This window comes from Brachyistius frenatus, unplaced genomic scaffold (genome assembly GCF_029030835.1).
Source record: "Brachyistius frenatus isolate BFR_SWC_R1_liver_20210118 unplaced genomic scaffold, ASM2903083v1 Contig_17, whole genome shotgun sequence".
NCBI classification, from domain to species: Eukaryota; Metazoa; Chordata; class Actinopteri; family Embiotocidae; genus Brachyistius; species Brachyistius frenatus.
The window spans coordinates 2,119,023-2,134,645 of record NW_027210616.1 but is presented as its reverse complement, the minus strand read 5'-3'; the positions used below and the strand labels follow the sequence as shown (position 1 = coordinate 2,134,645).

General features: G+C 40.0%; 1 protein-coding gene across 5 annotated transcripts in view; it reads left to right on the top strand.

Annotated features, from left to right (window-relative positions):
- Window positions 1-15,623, top strand: part of elf1 (E74-like ETS transcription factor 1) — a 44,480-nt gene that overhangs the window by 13,466 nt on the left and 15,391 nt on the right. Inside the window, exon 1 of one of the 5 annotated variants that reach the window (XM_069694241.1) lies at window positions 1,764-2,024. The exons of the other annotated variants lie outside the window; for them this stretch is intronic. The gene's annotated coding sequence lies outside the window, so the exon portion shown is untranslated. Of the gene's footprint in view, window positions 1-1,763; window positions 2,025-15,623 lie in introns of those variants that run through there. 5 annotated transcript variants of the gene reach the window in all.

Sequence of the window (15,623 nt, the reverse complement as noted above, 5' to 3'; positions counted from 1 at the left end):
CTGTTAAAGCTGACCTCCTTCGATGGCCTCTTTTATAATAGAGAGGGTAGTCTGTGTGAATAGAGCTTCAGTTTTTCATTTTTAAGATAAAAAAAAAAAAAATCATACTCTGCTGATAGTGGAAGTGTCTTTGCAACACGAGGTGATTTCTCTCACGGAGCAAATTACAATTGAATCAACATATTTTAATATTTACAGGAACATAAAAATGTGTGCAGCTCTCAGGCTTCAGATACTGTGGTCAGATACTCTGGTGTTTGTCAAGAGATTAAGATTATCTGTAAATTTAACATAATGGCAGTAACATTGGAATTAAGTTTGCTTGTGTACACGCATCTGTGTGTGTTTGTATGTTTACATGGTTGTCCTGGACTTGAGTAGCGCTGCAGTGCATTAGCCTCAAGAGTTTATATTACAAGAAGTGAGCAGTTTGCTCCGAGGCTTCGGAGCTGTGGACACTATTTCCAAAGGCGGGTGATGAATGGAGCTTGTTTGGTGTGACGTTACCTCAGGGCGAGGCTATCAATTTGCTCCGAAGCAAACAGCTGCTTTGGAGTCTGAACCGAACTGTATTGAAGAGACGCCTGAAGGAATTAAAATATATATATATATATATATATATATATATAGAGAGAGAGAGAGAGAGAGAGAGAGAGAGAGAGAGAGAGATTGATTTTGGGGTACTCGACAAACAGACACTGCTGTAAGTGAGTTTAATGGGTTAATTTTTTTTTAAATATAAATACTTGTATTATAATACTTGATGTTTTTTCCCAACCATCCCAGTTTTAAATACGTTTTATTTTTTAATAGTAATATTTGACTTTTGCTTGTGGTAAACACTACATGGGGTCCTCTTGGTGAAAATTGTTACTCAGAGGTGCACAGATAGCATGAAGACACGCAGTGCTCAGCTCTCACCACAGACCACCACTTCCTGTTTGCTTGAGAACCATTTCTGATAACTATTTTTATCAAGCACCTACATACTGAACACGATATGTGTCAGTGAAAATGATGATACTGATCTGAGGCCCTTTCTGCATATTTAAAAAATACCTTAAGTGGAAGATTTTAGATACAAACCTGCATGTGATGATTGTTTGCAACAGGAGTCCAATCACTGAATCTTGAGGAGAAGAAGAAGAAGAAAAAAGGAGAAGAAGGAGGAGAAGGAGGAGGAGAAGGAGAAGAAGGAGGAGAGAGGAAGCACTTGCTCATACCCAAATGCAGTTTCATGTCTTTGTATCTCCCACTGGTTGTTTTATGATGCGTTGTACTGTGGGAAGAAAAACTCCCCCACAAGTCAGCAGCTTAACTGTCTCACTGACACGGCTAATAGACCCACAATTCATTGTAAAGGTTTTAATGGGACATAAAGAGATGTGAACTTTACTGCTGAGCTGCCATACAGATTTTAATCATCAGATGGGGCCCATATTGTGTGGTCAAAGTCTAAAGTAAGCGCATACCTGTCTAACTGTTTACACCTCCTGCAGTCTTCCGCCTCTGCAGGAGAAACCCGTCTAGCGTCTTTCATGCTGTTTAAGGTGTGGCCCTCTGGTTGGCCCTCTCTCGTCTCCCCTCCCCCGCTGTGGCCCCGTCCAATCCCCGCCGCCAGTACAGCTCACCTGAAAGGATTTGCATTCAGGGCCGACACTCTTCGCTGATTGGCCAGGTGAAGGCACTCTGCCTCAGGGCTCTCCTACCAATGGCGACAGTGCTGCGTGACTCATAGTGAGAGGACATGTTGCTTCACTACACTTCTCCTTTTTCTGTTTCAAACAGCAGCCATCGCATTGTCTTTTTTTTTCTCCTCCTCTCCAGTTTGTTTTTGCCACTGTGAGAAAGAGGCCAGTCCACGTCTTTAGACACCCTCTTCCTCCTCTGAACACGTATTGGATTATTCCCAGTTTCACCTTTTTGTTGCCTATTTTTTTTTGCTTGATTTTCAATGGTCGCTGAGATCGACACTTGTTCGATTGCTATCATGGACCTTGTCACCCGAACCCTGTGTCTTTGAGGTCAGTGATGAATAGTTCTCCTGTTCACACTTTGCCGATTTCGATGTATTTTTGTTGGGGAAAGGAATGAATAAAAATGTTTTTTTTACTAAATTTCTTCACCATTAACATAAATACTACTTTACTCAGGAGTTAATGTACATGCATATTTGCCAGCTATGTTTCTGAGTCGAGCGACTTTGTAGATGCACCTTTGATATTATTATAGCATTTTCATGAACACACCTGACCTATAGAGGTTTTCTGAGGCAAACTTTAACAAGTCATTCCAGTTCTATGGATATTTAAGGTACATGTTTTCCCCCAGTTAACTTCTTCCCGGCCTTTTTTTTAACATCAAATATAATTTTTGTTCAACGGCAAAATAGTATATATATTATAATATAATTACAGTAGCTGATCTTGCCCACAAAACACCTTTTTCCTCCAACCCTGTTGAAATTTTTTTCAGATTTGACAACTTTTTAGATGAAATGATAACTTTGAGTTTTTGTACCTTATGTTTAAAAACTAATAAGAGTGATATTAACAAACTGATAGGTCTGTTTGTTGCATTTCTTTTATGAATTGTTGCCTTATAAGGAGTGTTGAAACAAGGGCGGGAACAGTGTTTTGCAAGCCCCTTGACCAAGCCCACATGTATTTTTCATGGTGTAGTAATCAGTAATTACACACCATGTTGATTCTGATCCACGGTTGCTATCCAGATGTCACACAGTGGTTATTCAAAATGTGAACTGCTTCATATGTAGGCGAAATACAGCTGTGGTTTTTGCTGTTGCAGCTCTGTGCATGAAGTCAGTCATGCAGGGCTTCATGCATGAAACTCTTTTATTCACCAGAACAGACTGTTGCTCATCTTGTAATGTAGATACCCAGAAGGTTGTCATTTAACCTCACAGGAAAGTTTGAACCTGCAGTATTTAGCTTCCTCTTTTGTCTGTACATAAGCAGACCTTCCCTAAAGTCTTTTTGCCTTTCCGGCAACCAAATTATTCTGCTTTGGTCTTGTTTAGTATCTGTTTCTAAAAGTTGCTCAGTGCAGCAGAGATAAAAACTCGCTTCCTGTTTCACCAGAAATCTACTCTGCACTTTGTGGACCGCATATTATAATGTGCACATACTATATCACTGTTTAAACTGGCTGCAGCCTGAGCAACATTTACAGTTCACACCTACTTTCTTCTGAATCTGTCCTCACATGCCGCTGCACTGATACTACACAGGGTGCTGCTGTAATCCCTGAACCGGGGCAAAACATTTTCATCCAATTTTGGTCAGGCTTCTTTATGTAATTATATGCAAAGTACCCAAGCATGTGATTGTTGCATTGGTTCGGCATTCAGAAATAATGTCTTACGAAACAGTTGGGCCCAAGAAAGCCAACACAGAACAGATTAATTCAGAGATACGAAATAAATATCTCTATACCTAAGGCTCAGTTACTGAACTAGTATTAGGTGTGGATCAATGGGCCTTGCACTGTAATAGCAGAGGAAACCTTTTTCTATATCCTATTTTTATACCTGCTATAGTATCAGCACATGATGCAGCGAGTGAGTGGCTGAGTTGTTGAGCTGAGTTTGCATTCGATCTAACTTTCTCATCATAATCTATGCCCACTGATTTGGATTGTAAATGAGGCCCTCTGGCCTCAGAGGATGAACTCATACTCTAGCTGCTGCTTAGTGAGCCTTAGTGTGTCTCATTCAAAGAACAGGGGCTGATAAAAAAACAACAACAACAACAGGAGGGGGGCTGGACAGTGGTGTCAAGATGGCTCTTCTTTTAATACAAAGTCAACAAGTCTTGGCCTGTAATTAGATCATTAGGCTTGGGCAAGATGATGGAGGCGTTGCAAGAGAAGGGCATGACGAGAATAGGAGGAGGAGGAGGAGGAGGTGGAGGTGGGGTTCAGTTTATTACTACAGCCTCAGCATGCTGAAATATGTAAAAATGGGGAGGTAATTCAGTTTCATGTTACAGGTACATGCTCTTAGGAGAACAAACACACAGTCAACTGTGTTTGGTCAGGTACAAAATGTTTGTTAGGCTTTAAATAGAATAAACACAAATGTCAGTTTCATGTGTGAAGTGCTTTATCAGAGATGGGAAAAGTTTGTATTTATTAATATTATATCTTGTAGAGAAATAGTTGTTATATTTGTACGAGTTATAATGCTTAACAAGTTTGCTTGCTCACTGCTTGCTTTTTGTCAGGTGGCCATCACCTCTACCACTACCTCTGATTAACGGTCCCATCTATCTTGGTAGATGTGGATAACCGGAGGACTCGTAGTGAAAATAGTTGATGAACATGTAATGTTTACCCACGGTCATTGGGTTTTCATAAACCTTGCTGGAAAATGTTAATGTAAGAAATTGTAATCAGGGCCCCAGCCTGCTTTGCTGTTTTATATTGCACGAGGATGGATTTGAATCATGTTTCCATGTCAGTCTCTCCATTTCTTCTTTGCCATTTTATTTTCCATCGCACTCTCTTTTTCTGGAGGCGGTTGGAGAAGTCGACTTGTGACGGGAAGTTTGAACCCCTGTGACCAGCTGGGAAAATCTGGGTGGGGAAAGTTAATGTGTAACTTTTCCTCTGCTCTAACAGCTACTGTGCCACTGAGCAAGGCACATTCTGACTTCGCTCTGTGAGTCACTGGTATATCTGTGCTCATGTGCTGCTGGTACTCAGGAAACCCTCCCTTGCTAAATGAAGTTAAATCGATTGAGCAATTGTCTCCCCCGTGTTGCAACTGCCTCATACTCGGAGCATGCCGGGACTAGCAGCCGGTTGTTCTGAAGTACACGTCGAACCAGAGCAGTGATCATCACATCGGACCACATGGCCAAGAAAACCAAAACGTTTGGAGCCTTTCTATCCAGACAGATTTAATTTCAGTCCTGAAAAATGCCTTTTATCTTGATCACAGAAGCAGAGATGATTCTTTGTTTCTTGTGTCGTCAACCTTATTTCCTGAGAACAGAAGAGTATGTGATGTAATTTTGGATTTTTTTTTTTTGTTGTGGTCATTTTAAAATCCTTTTATACTCTGAAACATTAGATGGTCGGTTGAGCTCTTTCAAAGGTTTTTGCTTTTGTGTTTGTGGACGATCTAAAGTAAAGTGAAAAGCCTTTAAATACACTATTTTAAACGTTTCTATAAGGCTTCACAAATCAAATGTTTTAGTAAAGACTCATCCCCAAATTCTCACTTAATTTAACACATTAACGCCACCTTGAATCCACCAGAAACTGTGAGAGGTGTGAGCTTCCAGCCTTTCTCTACGTGTTACCGTTTTTTTGGTCACAGAGGGAGTGGGCAGGTGTATGTGACTGATAACACCCACCTGGCTGAAACAAGGGAAAGACAAGACCGTCATTTTGTCAGACAAAGAGAGACGATATGTGGAATATCAGGTCACACCTTTTGATAACTCTCCTGGTTATGCAATGTAGCATGCTGATCAGAGCACAGAGTCTGCCTCCTCAACATGGCTGCAGAGTCTTGCTCTGACAGGGTGTAAAAGTAACTCAGTACTTCAACTCAATATACTTGGGTATAATTTGGAGGTACTGGAATTTGTTTATTGTACTTTAGCCACTACATTTCAGGGGACATTTGTGTGTGTGTTTTAATCTGCTGGATTTATTTGACAATTTTACAAATTATTCTTCAGATTAAAAATGTAAATATGAAAACAGTGATGAGGTTATAGAACATATTGCACTGTTAGAGAATCAGCTAGTCAGCAGTGTGTACAATTTATCAAATGAACTTAATTTACTCCATTTAAAACATTAAAATGCTGCTCTCATATTGATATGTTAGTGAAAATAAGCTAATGATATAATAAATAATACAACAACACTAAAAAGCTCCACTGCAGCCTCATTTGGACCCCTGAAAGTTTGAATGCAGGACTATTATTTGTTATAAATATTTTTTAACATTTTGATAATAAAACCTTGAGTCAAGCTAAGGATTGATATGCAGAAATTACAAAAAAAGTTAATTAAAACTGATATATATTATAAATATCGAGATACATTTCTAGAAAAATAAGTTAACTACATCTATGAGGATAGACTATTGCTTAGGTGTTAATGAGGGCAACAGATGATAAGAAACAGTGAAAAATAAAGCGATCATGAATTACAAACTACTCAACAGCTGCATAGGCTTATAGTAAATTGATTTACTTGCCTTTTTCTTGCTTACTGTTCATGGAATTAACTAATAAGTATTGACTGACATACTGAGCATGTACTTTAACGTGGAAATCATGACCGCGTGTATCTTGATAAAAGTTTATCTTTCATAGAAATTGCTCACTGAGCTTGTGTGGGTGGAGGCAGGTTTGAGGCGCAACTTAATTTTGCTACAGATTAAAGCAGCACGCAAAACCTCTGAAATTTCCATGACAGCATTCTGTTGGTTTCTGCCTTTATTTACCATTTGTGACTGTATACTTGGTTAATACAGAAATATGATGCATTTTTGATAAGCTGATGGCAAGCAGACTGCTATAAATTGCTGGAACTACATACAGTATATAACGCAGTGGCCTGAAAACACACTCGTGGTGCAATGTTTTTCTTTCCAATTATATGGGTTCCACCCTGCATGAGGTAACAACATGCAAAAATAGGCTCCCCAGTGTGAGATGCATGTGAACGTAAAACTGACATCTTCTGTGAAATAAGTTTCAGCTGGTGTCTCCTGCCAACTCTCTCTCGTGCTAATTTAAACATCATGTTGGCTTTAATGCAGTATCACAAAGAGGCATTCTGACCCAGGCACAGAGGGAAATTGATTCCCCACATGGTTTTCGGAGGCTTTGGTCCCAGACACCCAGCTGCATGGGTGTCTGTGTCTGGAAGCTTCAGCAGCAGGCTCTTGTATGGAAAACTAGCCATGCCCATAATAACTGCAGCACTCAAAATGATCTGCTGAGCTCCTTGCCTCAGTGGAAAGGGCCCAGTTATAGTGGTCTGAGTTAAAGTTAGTTTATTTCTTCATTTATTTGTTTTGTCTTGCCAACTTGCCTCCTTTTCCTTAAAAGTTTGCTTTCATCCTGTTAAAATGTCACTTCTTCCTTTTCATCACCTTTTTCTGTGTGTTAGTGAAATAGTCACCAGATTTTAAGGGACTCTGACAGACTCTCGGGCATTTAATGGAGCTTAAAGTGGACCTTAAAGAGACGCATTTACAAGCATGGTTCCCTGTTTGTGTGAAAGGTTACTTACACTTATTCTTACTTTTCTCTTCAGCTCCAATTTCTAGCCTTCGTCCACGGTCCTCGCATCAGTGCACATCATGCAGAAATTATTGATTTGGTGACGGTAATTCTACAGCGAAATTATTATTTCTTAAAAAATGTGTCCATCAAGGAAATCCAAATATCCTTTCTAAAGATTTTAGCTTAATGACTGCACGAGCTACTCATTTGTGGTGCTGCATTCACATCAAAACGTTACACTTTATGATCCTTTAATGCAATAGTTTGACATTTGGGTAAATGGTCTCATTTGCTTTTTTGCAGCAAGTTAGATGAGAAGATTGATACCACGCTCATATCTGACCATTAAATATAAACCTCGAGCGAGCAGCCAGTTAGTTTAGGCTAGTTTAGCATAACATCTGAAAACAGACAGCTAGGTCTGTCCAAATCCTCACGGATTAACATCTCATATCCTGTTTGTGTAATACTGCAGAATGCTGAAAAGTTAACTATATAACTTTTACAGACGGTTATTTACCATCTTTTTTCTTGAGATGAAGCAAACAAGATATATTGTGTGTTAATTAGTGAGATTTAAAGTTGCCAGGGTTGCTGTTTTCCCCATGTTTCCAGTCTTTATGCTAAAATAATCTAACCAGTTATAGATTGTAGTTTCAGTCATTATTTTGCATGGATCCTTTCCTCAAATTTTCCATAATAAGGTGAATAATCATATTCCCTACATATTCCTCACTCTCACTTGACTATTTTAAAAATGATCTGTGCGAATTCTGTCACCTGTAACTGAGGATGGGGTAGTAATGGCAGTAATGGTGATATTAGTAGGATAACATTAGTTGTATTCAGTGAGTCTCTATGCCATTTCTTAAACAAAAATGCTGAAATAATTTTTACAGTCCAGTTCTTTGATTGTATCCGGTGAAAGCAGGTCAGTGCAAAGGCAATTTGAAAATCCGTTCTGTCGTCTTGTTTGTTTTCGCTCTGCTTGGTTTTCAACACGTGTCCTCACAAACAGGTCTGGCCTTTGCTGAGCTGAATGAGGCCCACCTGCTCGCTCTGTCTTGTAGCACGGAGCCTACTTTACAAGCCCTCTCCCTCTGCATGTTCCTAAGCAACAGCCACTCCTTGTTTACCTATGCGTTTTTGCATTGTGATTCTCGTCAGAACAACATAGCGCGGGCCCCTCGGGAGGCGGATTGTCAGGCCTCTTTATTCAAAGTAGCACTGAAGCAAAGGTTACGTATACCTGTCATGCGTGTGTCTTCCCGAAAAAGCCATTTTAATAAACCCATTTAAGTTCTGCCTATACCTCCTCTACCCACATGCAATTATTACACATCCATATTGTGGTTAAACAATAACACCATGTAAACATTTTGTTATATAACCACATTGAGCGCCTGTCTTTTCCACCAGGCAGTTTATTGTCCTCATCTCCTGCACCCATGCTGCACCTTCCTCATCACCTGACTATCATAAACACGTGTATTTCATCAAGCTTTCTCAAATATTGACCTGCTTGACTATCCTTCTGCTTCCTGCGAAGAGCACTTCTCCAAACAGGTTAAATTATCCTTTGATAGTAGCTGGAATATATGAACTGTAGCTTAAATATATTGGTATTAGTGCAGTAATCCTAACCTGAACATTATTAGCGATAAAGTACAGGTCAGACACAGAAAACATGTCAAGATGAGAAGCTGAAGTGTGTCAGAGTACAAGTCATATTGTAATACCTAAAGAATGCAATCCAAACATTCATCATGACTTCATTTAGGCGCGTTGGTTCACTCGCATAGCTTAATAATTTTTTTTTCCTCCCTTGTCCGCATTTGAAGTATGCACCTGGCATCTTGACATGCAATGACTCTGCACTTCTCTCCTTAGATCCAGGAAAGGAACACACGTTTACTGGCTTCACGATTAGATAGAAACGTTGGCCAGTGATACCTAATACCACACTGACCCAGTATCCAATTGTGTGAAATCAGATAAGCTCTCTTGAAGGGGCTAAGCTGTCTCAGTGTGAGTGGTCCTATCTGCGAGGCTTTATGGGGGATCAGATGGGAAGAGCTGATTTAATTGTTATTAGCTGCAAAACCAAAGCAGTAGAGCTGCAAATTAGCAAGTTTCACAGTGTTTTAACCTTTACAGCAAAGAAAACATTAAGATGAAAACACAATAAATGTAAGCCCAGCATACTGTAAGCCCCCCCCCTCCCCCCGCACCTGCCACCCCCCCAAAAAAAGAATGTCTGTGTCCTTGTTGCTTTTTTTTTTTTAGAAAACAATATTTGGCAGTGAAAATACGCGGAGCAGGTTGAGGTCACAAAATCCACCTTCGAGCACCTCTAAATGTCAGCAATTAACATGTTTCTTTGCTTAATTTGTACAAAGACATGTAAAAACAAGTTTTACAGACGGTTGGGGTTAATTTGTTTCCTGGTATGCAGATTTTTTTTTTCCTTTGAACTGAGCCAGGCTAGCTGTTTCCCCACGTAGCTCTAGATTTAGCAAACAGATGTATGAGTGGTATCAATCTTAGCAAAAGGAAATAACTTTATTTTCCCAAAATGTGAGAATAGTCCTGTAAGGACAGCTGTGTATGACAGAGAAGCATGACATCATTTAGTCTCTGCTCCATAGGTGCGTTGCTTGTTACCACTGCATGCCTGACTGTGGGTGGACACATCAGGGTGCTTGTGTCCAGACCTGTTTGGTATGCAGCCTCCTCTGCAACAGCCTGGTCGCCTGTTCAGCCTCGACTCAGACTTGGAGCCCTGAGATTTTTCTGCCCCATTTTACCTTGTAGTCTGCGGCAAGGCGGCGTGGAAAGAATCTTGGCAAGATTCATGCAGTGTATAAGCTTCAAATGGAATACCTCCCTCCGAGATATCTTTGAGAGTCGAATGGCTGCCGTCAGCGGTAAAATTGGCAAGGTAGTTTAGAGTTTAAAAGAAGAGTTCGGGATGTCATCCTTCGCCTTGTTTTTATTCAAGCTTGGTTGAGAGTATGCTGCTGGTATTTTTGTGGGCATGATATCCTCCCTTGTTGCTGCCAGTATTCCTATGCTGTGACATGTTGGTATTGGTATGAGTGTAAACAACTCAGAGAAGGGCGTGTAAATAAGCAGGTACAGTACGCAACACAGTAGTGCTGCTTTAAGAATCACTTGAATTTAGCTTTGGTCGTAATGCTTTCGAGGAGAATTTATACACAATTTTCTCATATTGTCTCCTTTTCTTTTACGTAGAGGTGAATCTATGCACGAGCCTCCTGTACATGTTTTAAGCCTGTGGGAGGGTTACTTTATGAGAATTTAGCTTTTCCAGTCCAGTCATGCATCAAATGGCTCCCACACAGCAGCCAAAACAACAGCAGAGTCAGGGAGTCAGGATGAAACATTTCAAATATGTCTGCAAGAAAAGAATCTGCAGAGTAGTGAGACACAACTGACACACACTTACAGACTTGCGGGTTTTTTACTGTTACTTGTTGTGTTGTTTTTTTTTACGTGGAATCATTATAATTTTGAAATTATGGGATCAAGAAACTGTAGAGAAAAAAAGGCAGGCAGGTTAATAATATAGATGCCATCAAATATGCTGCTGTCAGACATGGCATAAGAAGAAGACTACTAATGGCACTCAAAATAAGGCCCAGCAAGTTGTTTTTCTTATCTGGTTGAGCAGCATAAATCATGTTATTGAGTTGGGGGAGTTAAGTGGAAGTGGCCGTACAGAGGGAGGGAGGGTGTGTGTGTGTGTGTGTGTGTGTGTGTGTGTGTGTGTGTGTGTGTGTGTGTGTGTGTGTGTGTGTGTGTGTGTGGTAAATGAAGTAATCCAAATTGGACTCCTAATTTCCAGACATTAAAAACAACATAAAAAACTTGATGCCCACTACAAGAGCCTGCAGTCACCTGAACAGCACAGCAAGATATTGTTGATGTTAATAACCACACTGTGTGACAGGAAGTGTTCATTCCAACGCACGTTCTAATGTGACCAAATATACAAATTAAATCTATAATAATGAATGCTTACCATTTGTGCACGCACTACTCTCCACGTGTACTATACATACCAGCTAACTGAGGCCTAAACCATCTTAAAAACTGATCCACAGAGCAGAATGTGTTGTCATTTGTTAGGCAAATGCTACGATCCTGACTTTGTGGAAATACATTTTTGCACCCGATAGGATGGATTCTGATGGCTCGTTCTATCTTGGATCCAGCTCTGGTTGGTAAAATGCGTAGATGTAAGCTCTAAAACTCTCTCATTAAACCTTTACTCAGTTTTTTTTTTTTTTCTAACTGGCAAAGAGTAATATAAAAAAATAATTCAAGCTGCAGGCCTCACATTCACTCATTCATTCGTTCATTCTGACCTGACTGTTACTTTCTCCTGTTAAAGCTGGAAGATCTGTCTTGTGTACCTTCAGTAGCATTTTTTAAAACATGGTGGTTTCCCCACTATGTTTGTAGATTGACAAACTACATTCCTACAGACAGGGACTGTAACAGCCTGGAGGATTAGAGAGCAGCATGCAGCACATTTAACTGTCATGTTTTAGGGTGCAGTTGTCTCAATTTCCTGTCCTGTTTTCACAACTTCAGTGGTTCTTCCTATCTGTGACATGCGGCCTGTTGCCACGAGAGAAATAGGTCGTTTACCAAAAAAGCTGCATCGGTTACGTTATAACATGCTCCTCTGCAGCAAAACGTAGCTTCAGATTAATTCTTTACACATCTGATGAGACTGTAGTATTAGTGTCAAGATGGAATTAATTTTTTGTTGGAAGGATTTATTATGATTTAGATTTCTGAGAGTACATCAGAGAGTTTATATTTATCATTAAATTGAGCAGAAGTGAACAGAAAATGTTCATATTGTTAATTAATGGCTTGTACTTTAGCAGAGTTGCTCTTATAAAAGGTTTGCGGGGTGCTTTAGTTGCACACAGAATGTTTGTGAAATACTTGCCATGCATTCTGACCTATAAGTGAACACTATGTGACAGAAACTTTGTATTTCTAAGAATATGTGTAAAACCGACTCATGGGGCCAATTTAGGGATGTGTGTCTGTGTGAAGGGGTGGGGGGTTAGTAATGCTGTCTGTTTTGCACGTCCTGTGTCAGCATTGTCGGGGAAGAGATGTCTGCAAATGGCAGGTGTGGCTTTGAAAGCTCTATTGTGAACCTTTTGAATTCAGCATCTCAGTCATTAAACAGCTCTAAGTGTAGCAGGCTTGAAAATGTCAGAAGGTGCGAGAGAATCCAGTAATGTCTCATTTAGTCTGCTAATATTTCCCATTTCTTGTATTTATGACCCTCTAAAACCAACTCTCAGTACTTAAAATAAGAGAAATGTTATACTGTTGCATCTAAAACATTTTTCTGTGAGTTTGTGTGACTAAAACACTGCAGTTATATGTTCAGGGAACAGACTTATCCAAAACAGTCCAGTTTTAATTTAATCACTTTTATGTTTGACGTCACTAGAGGGTATTTCTAGTAACCATATCCATAAAGGAAATGCTACCTGTGTGACAAGACTTATATCTGTGAAACTCATAGCATGTTGTTTGAGAAGGAAGGAGGGGGAGTTTAAAACTTTCCGCTCTTACACATTTTCTTCTGAGTGTGGTTCAACAGACAGGAAGCAGCAGAAACCCACTGCTCAGTGATGCTGTTCCTGTGAATGCAAAATTCACAGGTCAGTTTGTGGGTGTTTTTCTTTTCTGCCCTGTTTTTAAAATATGTCACTGCTGTTTCTGGCGGTCATTATTTCTTCACTATGCCAGAAACAAGAAAGTTCAGTCAGCTTTACTCTGATAAAGCGCTTCTTAAAAGAGTATAGAGGGGAAAGAACAGTCTGTAATGTCTCAGAAGGAGACATGTTTTTTTTTACATATAATAAAATGAAAAAGTGACTAAAAGAGAAGGGGGATCTGGTCTCCGAGGACATTTGTGAACTGTGTTCTCTGGGGATGTTACTAAGCTGAAGCTCATGTCTAATCTTCCATAAAAGGCCCAATGTTATCCCTAATAGTGTGTTAGTTGCGACAAACAACTGTTGTTACAGAAAAGCCCGAGTCTTTCTTCCAGAGCCCAAAGCCTGAGTGGAAAAGTACAAGGTTCGCAGGAGATGAGATTAAATTCCATTCTCTTTCTGAAAGCCTGTGCTCGAGGTGACGTTTTTCTCTCAGTCTTCATTTGGCCCTGGCACAGCAGAGCCAAATGCCTCCCAGTGAGATACAGACACAGCGAGTGCTGGTTTGGACCCAGCGCTGTCTGTGTGTCTGATGCCTTGTGCTCTGCAGCTGAATGCTAGCCGGTGTCTATGCCGGCCTCTGTGCCTATTTCTGCCATTTTATCAGCACATGCATGGTGTGGCCTCTACATTGCAGTGAAAGCACTCCTTTATTCAGCTCAATAAAGTTGAGTTGGAGTTTGAAACATGGTGAGACTTGCTGTATTGTGCAATAGTAGGTGGTGAGTAAAATGTAGTATGCACAGAAACTACTGTGTGCAAAACAGTTTTTCTTTTGCTGACATCGTTCTGCGGCAGTGATGAAAACCACCTCTGAGTTTTGTCTGGCTTAGAAGCAACTCAGTAATTGCTATCCTCAAACTCTGCTGAAATAGCAAACACTTTTTCAGCACTATGACCTTTGCTATAATTCATTAACACTGCCTGGATATTTTTGTACTATCTTGAACACTACATCTAGTTTGCTGTCTATACTTAGTTCTCTTTTATTTCCTCTGATTTGAGTTGTGTTTTTACTCAACTGTGTTTGAGCAATTTCCTTTGGCACTAAATGTGCTATTGTTACATTACTGGTGGGCATTTTAACGACAACTTGGTGAAACAAAGGGGAACTGCTGTCCAGAAATGATGATCAGGATCCCCTAATGCCCATATGGGCTATCACAGAGCTCCAGGAATGAGCTACTGCCTCATATCACTGAGTCATTTCCCTTACAGGAACCCAGTGGATCCTGCAAAAACAGCATTCTGACAACCATGTAAAAACATTGTGGTGGTGAGCCCATGCAATTTCTGCCATCTTGCGTATTGTTGTTTGAGTGAGCAGCTGAATTGGGGAAATTTAACCTTTTTAGGATTTGTGGAAGGTAAAGACTTCTCTGTATTGGTACTGAAATGTCTCTCAGCACTGAGGTGAACAACAAAATCATGTAAGTTTTGAAAATGTATTTTGAGAGCATAGAAAGACTATTTATTATTTATGTACGGTAGTTCAAATTGTGTACATCACATCTGCAGCATCTATACCTGTGTGTGAAAAGGTTTTCAAATACCTGAAATACCACTCGCTCTATGACACCAGCCATCTTTTAAAGCCTGTGTCTGTTATAATAAAGTCACCACAACAGGACACAGAGCAATCATGTCACCTGAGGGAACTTCCATTTTTGTAATCTGAGCTGAAAATGGCTGATAAGTAAAAGTTTTCCTGGTCCTGCTCTTGCATCTCAAAATGTTTGCAGTCATCACATGCAGTGTGAGTCATTGCATAGTCATTCAATTGGCTTAAATTACCTCCTTTCATGGTCAACAATGAGCTCAGCTGAAGAGACTAAAGCGGGGGAAGTAGGGCCTTCTGGGAATGCTCCATTTGTTCATGAATCCTGACTCTAATTGGTTGTTATTGCGACTGGCAGTCACCATGCTGTCGGGGTGGAGTAGGCCAGTGTTTGCTTCATCCTCCTCCTCAGTCTGCTGCACATCAGGCTGCCATATACAACAGACAGTCGTAACCACCGGAGGAGAGCTAAGTGAAAGAGAGGATCCCTTCACTGTGGTCACATGACAGGGGACAAGATGAGACTATAGTGTGAGCTATACATATTAATGATTTTCTTCAAGCTGCAGCTGATGATTATTTTCATTGCATTACGTTACAATGAGTTATATAATTAGTAAATACCAAGAAAGGTAATCTGCTACAATTTCTTTAATTGTTGTCATTTGAATACAAATCATAAAAATCCAAAAAGTTATTTATTAGTTTTTTGATTAATTAAGACAATAATAATGGCTCAAACCACAATGTAAATAGTCATTAGTTGCTCCTATACAGAATATTATTATAGGTTTGCCTCAGGAGTTGACTACTAATTACTTGTCTTTGTTAAAAGTTTGAAAACTCATATGGATTCAGTTCAGGATGAGTTTTTATAATGTGCTTCACTCACTAATATATTTATGTTAACAGTGGTTGAAATGATAGATGTATACACGCTCACATCAGCGTTGTTTCCAGCTGCAGCAGGTGGCAAAAATGCTGCTGTTCACCATCTGCCCAACAGCAGCAACA